We start from the raw sequence: 9,091 nt of genomic DNA on the forward strand, positions 1-9,091 counted from the left end.
ATGGGCTACCCAACTGGGAACTACAGCTAATTTTGGCCGCGGTTTCCGTGGTGGCCCCACATGTGTTAGCCCAGATGGGTTGATGATGGGCTCTTGATGGGCTCCATATCGGGCCCATGTGGGTAACCTAGGTAGCACCCATTTAGGGCCTACAGGAGTCTGCCCAGATGGGTTGATGATGGGCTCTTGATGGGCTCCATATCGGGCCCATGTGGGTAACCTAGGTAGCACCCATTTAGGGCCTACAGGAGTCTGCCCACATGGGTTGATGATGGGACCCAGATAGGTCTTATCTAGGGCTCTTATGGGCCACAACGGGTATATATATGGGCTACCATATTTGTCTGTTTGGGTTGCCTTATTTTACAGTAAACCCCTAAATACAATCATTACATGTAATCCACTAAACTATACTAAAATGTTAAAGGTATTCAATGAACAGAAACCAGTAGTTCACTTTTAAAGTTACTTTATTAAGCAAGTACAAGTATCACAAAACAAGAAAAGAAAAAAGTAAAAGATTTAAAACACTTCTAAATCAGCGTTGACATTTTTACAAGATTTTGAAACAACATACAGCAGAAATATCTGCCTTTCAACATTATTGTGACAATTAATTAGCATTTCATAATTTTTTTGATATAACAGCTCTTCAGTATATGTTAAAATATAATTATCATTATTAACAATAATAGTTTCAAACCTTTTGCCTTATGTGATTTTGTTGGAATTTACAATTTTGTCTGCTTGCCTAACCGTTTACATTGCATTATTACATTTGTATTCATACACTGTCATGTCATTTGACTAATTAATTAAATAATAATACAGACTGCAAATGTTAACTGTTATTAAACATTGTTATTGTTATTGGTTGTTTCGCCGTTTTACTTTGAGCATGATTGGTTAATCTGTCTGTCTTCCAGGAAACTGTCCAATGAGAATGTGCGCGGCTCTTCGCGGCTCAGTCACCGACCGAGAGTAACGGACGTATTTTCAAATTTAAAATAGGCGCGGACTGAGCAGCTGAGCTGCTGCTTGCATTGATTACTCGTCAGACCTGGATTATTTTATATCTGCCTGTTGAATTCTTACATTTTGAGCGAATTTAAGTTGATATCAATGAAGAACAAAAGCTGGAATGTGAACAGAGGAAGGGTTCGTACGTGGTCTGTAAAAATACTGGCGATATCAGGTAAGAAAACATTTTTCAGTCCTTATAGCAGTCAGTTAAATTAACGTTAACGTTTATGGACATGAGTAACGTTAACAGTCATAGGCTTAATGCAACCTTATACGTTCAATAAGTTATCTGTGTGTGTTTTTGTACTGCTGTAGCAATATAAGCACGTATTTAAATGTAATTTAGTACCATCTGACATTGCTGTGTTTTGTTGTTGGTAACGTTGTGTGTTTAATGTCAGCTAACGTTAGTTTAAAAACGCATGAGAGGTAAAAAAAGCGTTGGAATGAGTAAAGTGATAAAACAGTCATTTATTCGTTAGAAGTATGTTGACATAACCTCTTCAAACACTGATAACAGTATTGGAAATATATTTGTTTACATTTTTTTTTTTTTTTTTTTAGATCAAGCATTGGAATAATTTTTATCTGGGGAGAACACCCAACAGAAAGACCCATTCACCAACCAACTGTTACAGTAAGTTAATTTTACCCACTGTTTAAAAACCTACACTGGGTTTAATATATAGTATTAAGTATGATTTTCACCTTTAAAGTAAGACATTTAATGTTAACGTTACTAATAGCAAGTCTGAGTAACTTTTTTGTCCTTTTGTCTTTTTTCTGATGAAGTGGCGCACAGAAAGTGGATTCATGTCACCTTCATCAGTCCTTTCTTTAATCACTGGACACCGTAAAGGGAAAGACCCTCAGACGTGTCATAATAGGATAAATGGGTGCAGGTAAAATTATTTGATGGTTTGATTTTGGTACCAATTATTTTTTTGTTTGTTTTTTATGTGTGTGCTTCCCTTGCTATGATACACATTTCTGATGGGATTGCCATGCTTAAAGTTTATGTTTACATTTTTAATCATCATGTAACAACTAACAGTCTCAAAGATGACATTACTAGGGCTGGATTTATTGGATGGGATGCACGCTACAATGTTCCATTCATTCATCAACTGAAAACAGGTTGACTAATCGATTCTTGGGATTTAAGAATTGATATTGTTTCGTAAAAATGAGAATCAAATAAAATCGAGAAATCAATATTTTTTACCCAGCCCTTGACATTACTCAGTTCATGTAGTGTGAATGTTATAATGGCAAACGTTTTTTTTTTTTTAATTTAAGATTGTTTGAAGGAATGATATAAGAAAATACTGCTTTTTAAGGACTTTTCATTGAATAATTTCTTCTTTCCCCCTCTTCAGATTCGCTTCAGGATCCAGCTGATTACTGGCAATTTGATGGTGGATTATTCTTTAGCTGCTACATTGCACTATCACTTCTGGTACAGATTCATTGGCCTTTTGTGTTATTTTTTATTTTACTTGATTTAATAAATTACTTTTAATTAGTAGCCTACAATGTATGGTTAGGATTCTGAATTAAAACAGTGTAATGTTTCTCCACAAATATTATCAGAAATATACGGAGCCCCCAGGGGTCAGGCAAATTGTTGAAACAATATAAACCTGCATTGAAAGATATAATTCAAAGAGCAACAGACCACAGCCCTCTCAGCTCAACACCACAATTTGTTGATTTCTTCATCTGTTTTAAAGATGAAATCATGACCTTATCATTATAGTAATCGTAACTGACACATGGGAGTAATATTTTTTTTTTTTACAATTCCTTGTTGGGGCTCTGAAGAATTGCTTGTGTGAATACATAAAATGTGTTTTAGAATGGATTGTGTTGTATACTTTGTTTTCTACCCGACTAATTGAACTGTAAAGTGAAAATCTTGTACATGACTTATTTTGTATTGAGTTTTCTTGCTTTTATTTATACAGGATAGTACAGACAGCAGGCAAGAAGTGAAGAGGAAGTGATGGCATCAGGAGCAGCACAACCAAAAGCTTGTGACCCCGTGGAAGTTGTCCGAGTGCGTGGAAGAACAAGTGTAAGTGCAGAAGCCGATCTTAGGATGTAGTGGAGGAAGTGTATATGAAGAAGATATAAAGGAGCCAACTTGTTTAGTTTTTACTAAGAGCCAGTGCAAATGTTGTAAAACAGGAGAAATATGTTCTGTAACATAACATTAGAGCGAGCAGACTTTGTAAAGTTGCTACTACTTACATGTCAAGTGATAAGCAATATTTGAGTTGGATGAATGATGGGCAAATGTTTGGTTTTCTAACTTGTCCTGGGAACCCTCAGTACTGCACAGCCACTTCAGATCTTGCAGTTTCTATAAATGAGCTAATGTGATGAATCCGGTATATTAGATGAGTGAAACGTACAAAGTCTGCATCTGAAAACTTAGGCAGCTGACTCATTGCCTCGCTGCCCTATCAGGCAACGACTTAGCAGGCAGCGTTTACACACTAAGGTGCCTCACAAAACCGATTTAGTTTAGTTTTTATTTATTTGAGCAGTAACCATTCTGATTTCAGACAGACTTATGAGGCAGCATAATGGTTTAATGATCTACAACACTAATTATTTTTTAGAAATTACTTCAAAGTGGTAAAAGTTGGTCAAAATGTACATTTTGTGCTTCCAATATGTGCAGTGCAGGGGGTGTTCCAGGACAGGTTTGCAAACCCCTTATCTAGATACACTTGATGTGGGGCACCAAAAGGCTAACCTGACACATCTGATTGAACTGTGAAAAGGAATTAAAAAAGTGGCATAATGGTTGACTGATTTATTTTCTCTTTTCAAAGGGCCGTTGGGAGAGCGACAACAGAGGAGTGAGAAGCTGCACGGTTATTGTTTTGTTTGTGAAATGGTTAATTTTTCAGATATGCATATATAACGTGTGCATATATATATATATATAACTTTTTTCTTTTCTTGTTTTGTGATACTTGTACTTGCTTAATAAAGTAACTTTAAAAGTGAACTACTGGTTTCTGTTCATTGAATACCTTTAACATTTTAGTATAGTTTAGTGGATTACATGTAATGATTGTATTTAGGGGTTTACTGTAAAATAAGGTAACCCAAACAGACAAATATGGTAGCCCATATATATACCCGTTGTGGCCCATAAGAGCCCTAGATAAGACCTATCTGGGTCCCATCATCAACCCATGTGGGCAGACTCCTGTAGGCCCTAAATGGGTGCTACCTAGGTTACCCATATGGGCCCGATATGGAGCCCATCAAGAGCCCATCATCAACCCATCTGGGCAGACTCCTGTAGGCCCTAAATGGGTGCTACCTAGGTTACCCACATGGGCCCGATATGGAGCCCATCAAGAGCCCATCATCAACCCATCTGGGCAGACTCCTGTATGCCCTAAATGGGTGCTACCTAGGTTACCCACATGGGCCCGATATGGAGCCCATCAAGAGCCCATCATCAACCCATCTGGGCTAACACATGTGGGGCCACCACGGAAACCGCGGCCAAAATTAGCTGGGTTCCCAGTTGGGTAGCCCAGGTGGGCCCCGGATATCAGCCCATTTACAGCCCGTTTGGGCCCCACATGGGTGTGTTGGCTGGGTATGTATCTGTAATCATATGCATATACATGATCATGGGTATAAATAGATGTATTATCAGACGAATAATGCAATGAAAGTTTAACAATACCTCCTAATTATATTAATAGAGCAAGCAAGATATGATAAGCTAGCAAAATAATTGTGTCTTTTCAGCAGACAGTAACGTAAAGACAGTTAATGAAAGCTCATAAAAACAACTCCGTGTTCAAACAACTCACATAGACTACAATATACGAATTAACTAAGTTATACTATAAACGGAAATATTTACCGTTTCCATCCATTGCTGGCGACTCTGCATTCGCTGTAACCGAATCGCACGTCGTTGGATCGCTCTCTTTCGTCTTGCAGCCAACATAAGCTTTTGGCGTTGTCGCCGCTGAACCTCCATCTTCTTATCTTGGCTTTGCTGCCTCATCTTCCACCAAGCAAACACCAAAAAGAGCAAACAAACAGACGCTTCGGTGCTCTCCATCTTGATCGTTCAGTAATTTTAGCTAGCTAGTGTCCTGCCTGAATGAACTTCATAATTCCCGCTGAAATAGGTGGGGTTGTATGACGTTTGATCCAAGAAGGCGTGTTATGGGCGGGGTTTAGGGCAGCGCTGCAGGGCTAATGGCCCGGCAGTGGAAACGCAAGCACGGTGCTTGAGGCCCGAGGCCACTGGCCCGGCTCGGCTCGCTGTTAGCCCTGGCCCGGCCCTGGCCCGAAAGTGGAAACGCGGCTATTCTGAAATTGTATTTCCTTAAATGTTTGTTCAACACTCTGAGATCCAGAATAGGACGAAGTGAACCGTCCTTCTTTGGAATCAGGAAATAACGGGAGTAAAAACCCTGATGACATTGATGCGGAGGCACCACTTGCACCGCCCCCTTCTCGAGAAGAGAAGAGATCTCGTTTTTCAGAATGTGAGTGGAGCTCTCTTCGGTGTGAGAAAAGATAACTGGCAAAAAGGTTTTCTGGCAAACTGAAGTCTGTAGCCCTTCATTATGGTGCGAATCACCCATTCTGGAGCCGAGCCGACACAAACTGCCAGGCTGTCACGTGTGCTGTGAGAGAAGCCACCCTCACCGGAGAGTTGCCTAGGGCTGGCAATACAACCGGATTGTTCATTTGTGATACAATGGCGCCATCTAGTGGACAACTTAGGGGCGACATGTAGGATTTCTGACAAACAACAGCACTCGGCAGAGCTTTCAGTGTTTGATGTTTTTGTTGTTTTTGTTTTTTTATTTTATTTTGAAACACACACAGGGGTTTGAACCTTTATTGAATGTGTGAGAGGTGGTTTGTGCAAACTGTGAAATGACCGTGGTTGAGCACTTTTCAACAGTGGTAGGGCACTTTTTGACAGTGAATTTCCCCCCAGTTCTAAACCTGGAAGCTGGGAGGGGAAATTTTGTATGGACCACACCTGAACTTCTGACATGTCCATGTTGAACTGAGGTTGGGCACCCGAACGAGGGAAAAGGGGCCCTTGAGTTGAGAACTTCCTCTTCTTGGGTGAAGAGGGGGAAAAACACAAACTTATGTCCAATGGGCTGGTCGCCCGAAAACCTGGACCGAGAAGCCCCTGGAGCTGAACATCAGGTATGCCTCTTCCTCTTCCCGTCCGACGGGGTAGAGTTGGTGGGCTTTTTGGCTGCGGCCGCAGCAAAAGACATCTTACCCCAGGGCTTAGGAGGATGATCGGGCTGCTGGCTAGGCTGCTGGCTGGGTGGCCTGCTGCGAGCCTTGGGTCTTGGCTGTGTTATGGTACGGCCATCCCGTGGCCGGGGCCGTGAGGGGGGCTGATGTGGAGTGGCCTTTCTAGGCTGGCACAGTTTAAACGCCTTATCCTCCTTCTTATCGTCGCACCGCTGTTGCATAAGGGCAACAGCAGGGCCAAAAAGAGCCTGGCCTGGTTCCACTGGGGCTCCTGCTATGCGTCTTTTCTCGCTGTCGGGCAGACCAGAGAGATTGAGCCAGAGGGCGCGTTTCCCCACAACAGACAGAGCCATAGAACGTCCTGAACAGCCTGGTGGGCGTTGCGAAGGACCAGGTCGTTCACGGTAACGATCTCCTTCCACAGCGTCGGCGATGACACGCCTTTCTCCAAATGTGAACTCATATCCTCCAAAAGCTCAGCCTGGTAGGCCGAGAGGAGGGAGGAAACATTTAGAGCCCGTACCGCGAGAGCTGAGGCCTTGTACGAGGCCTGGAAAACAGCTGCTGAGAAGCGGTCCATCTTATTAGGGAGGACTGGCTTAGGAGGGGTGGGGCCAGTAACCCTCCCTGCGAGGGGTTAAGGTGTCTGGCAATCGAGGGCTCGATGGTGGGAGGGTCGCCCATGCCACACGCTGCCATATCCTTAACCTCCAGACCCGTCAAACCGTGCTTGAGATCTAGCGGGTCTCTCCAATAGTGACGCATGTGCTTAGCGCACGCGGGGAGGACAGGCATGAACTGCTTCCTAGGCCCGGGAGGGGGGCCTAGGAGTTTGCCATCATAAACATCCCTCTCTTGGTCGGCGGCATTCTGGAGGGCCGGCCATTCAATGCCGAGACGAGCAGCTGCTCGCTCACACACCTCGAGAAGGACCGCGTGCGGCAGTGTAGCTGAGCCGCTAACCGGGGGAGCTGTATTAAATATTGATTTAAAAAGGAGTTTATTGATTTAAAAACGATTGTATTGCTTCCGCTAAAGAAAATAGTCCGTTCCGTCTCTACGGTTAGAATCCTGCGTCCATAGCAACGCTCTGTTTTTCATGGCAACGGTGTGTTATGCCAGAGCCCATCTACGGAGAGCCTTGGCACTCCCTATTCAGCCCCATTGTATTGATTTTGGTTGCAGTTCCATTAGAATTCCACTGGGGGTGATCGCGAGCGAGTGCAGACTGAATGGGAGTCAATGGGGCTATACGGCTAAATGTGTCTCTTTCACCCGATTGCCGTTGAGAAATCTCAGATTTTATTGTAGGCTTTGCAAGTTCAACATAGGTTATAGGTCGAAAGTTGAATGAACGAGTACTTATTTCTTTTCGATTTCTTACAGGTTGAGTTGTTGTTGCCCATAACATGCTAGCATTGACATTTTAAAAGACTTTTTAAACCAAATAAGTGGCTCTAAAAAATCTAACACCCAGCATTGTGTAATTTCTTTGCATCTCCTTTCGAATACAACATTCAAATTACTAGACAAAAAATTATATCCTGAGAAAAGTGGATTTTGAGGGTTTGTCGCCATAGACCTCCATTCATTCTGCACTCGCTCGCGAGCGCCCCCGCATGGACAGAGACGTGTTACTGCAACCAATCCAGAACCCGGAAGTAAGCAGAGAGTGCCAATTCTCTTCCTATTAGACATTCTCTGGTTATACTTAGCAGCGGTCTGTTATCAAGAAATAACAGACCGCATTCTACACTGGAATTCAACCAAGCCATGTAATAATTATATTTATTTTCATTTAAAAGCAACAGAACTTAAATAACATCCAGTTTATTAGCAACACCGTGCATGAGCGTGAATCCCGCGATATACGCCTGATCTCACAGGTGTCAGATCCACTGCGAGAAGAGAGAACTGTCCGCCTTGCCTCTTGTTGTGTTGATCAGATTGGAACAACAGAACTCTGTTTTATGATTGTAAATTTGCATGTGCCTTTTGGGAGGATTTGCATTACTGGTTATTTCCTAAATTTGAAGATTTGTATTAACAAGGAAAATGTAATATTTGGTATTTTTATGAAAGATGAAACGCATGACTTGGCAGCTAACATATTTATTATTCTTGAGAAATTCTTTTTACACAAGAATAGATTCCTGAAAACACTTCCAAACTTTTACGTTTTCATAAGGAACTGTGTCATTACTACTTATCAATAAAACTAATGAAGCATTTAACTCTACTTTGACAGAGGATCCTAAATTTGCTCAAAACCCCTAGTCTTTTATTTATTTATTATTTACTTTATTTCTTTATATTTTCTTTATATTATGCTGTGGTGCTGTCTGTTGTCTGATTAAGACATTTCATATTTTGTACCAGGCCATTTATGGTTGTTTATATTGTTCAAAAAAATTCTTGAGTAGGCCAACTTGGGCAGCGACTGATGACGTTTACACATCAACCTACAGAGAGGTCCAGAGGTGCCGCGCGCAACACTCACTCTCGCATTTTACTGACTGTGACTTCGTCTCAGGTAACCTGCTCTTTTATATATATATATATAATTATTATTTTTGTTGCTCTTTTATGTTTGTTGAAAATAGCTAAGGAAGCTGGCATGGCGTTAAAACACCAACCAAACAACATCCTTTGTGTTGAACTCAACTTGGGATATTTGAACTTGTTGCTGGTTGCTTGAGAACATTGCATATGCCCATCGTTCAATGCAACAAAACTTTGTTTATTTTCCATAGGAATATCATCCATTTTGCAATTTAGAATTGTAATGTCT

The 9,091-nt window shown here is 41.6% G+C and overlaps 1 long non-coding RNA gene across 2 annotated transcripts; it reads left to right on the top strand.

Moving 5' to 3' along the window:
* The first annotated feature begins 1,054 nt into the window (after positions 1 to 1,054).
* LOC311279024 lies at positions 1,055 to 3,965 on the top strand. 2 transcript variants are annotated; one of them, XR_014625509.1, is made up of 6 exons: positions 1,055 to 1,195; positions 1,588 to 1,660; positions 1,816 to 1,925; positions 2,403 to 2,482; positions 2,991 to 3,100; positions 3,867 to 3,965. It is a non-coding gene; the product is annotated as an uncharacterized lncRNA (long non-coding RNA). The 2 variants fall into 2 exon arrangements; XR_014625510.1 differs by having other exon boundaries at positions 1,594 to 1,660.
* Positions 3,966 to 9,091: the final 5,126 nt, after the last annotated feature.

This window comes from Rutilus rutilus (genome assembly GCF_951802725.1).
Source record: "Rutilus rutilus genome assembly, chromosome: 19".
Lineage (NCBI taxonomy): Eukaryota > Metazoa > Chordata > Actinopteri > Cypriniformes > Leuciscidae > Rutilus > Rutilus rutilus.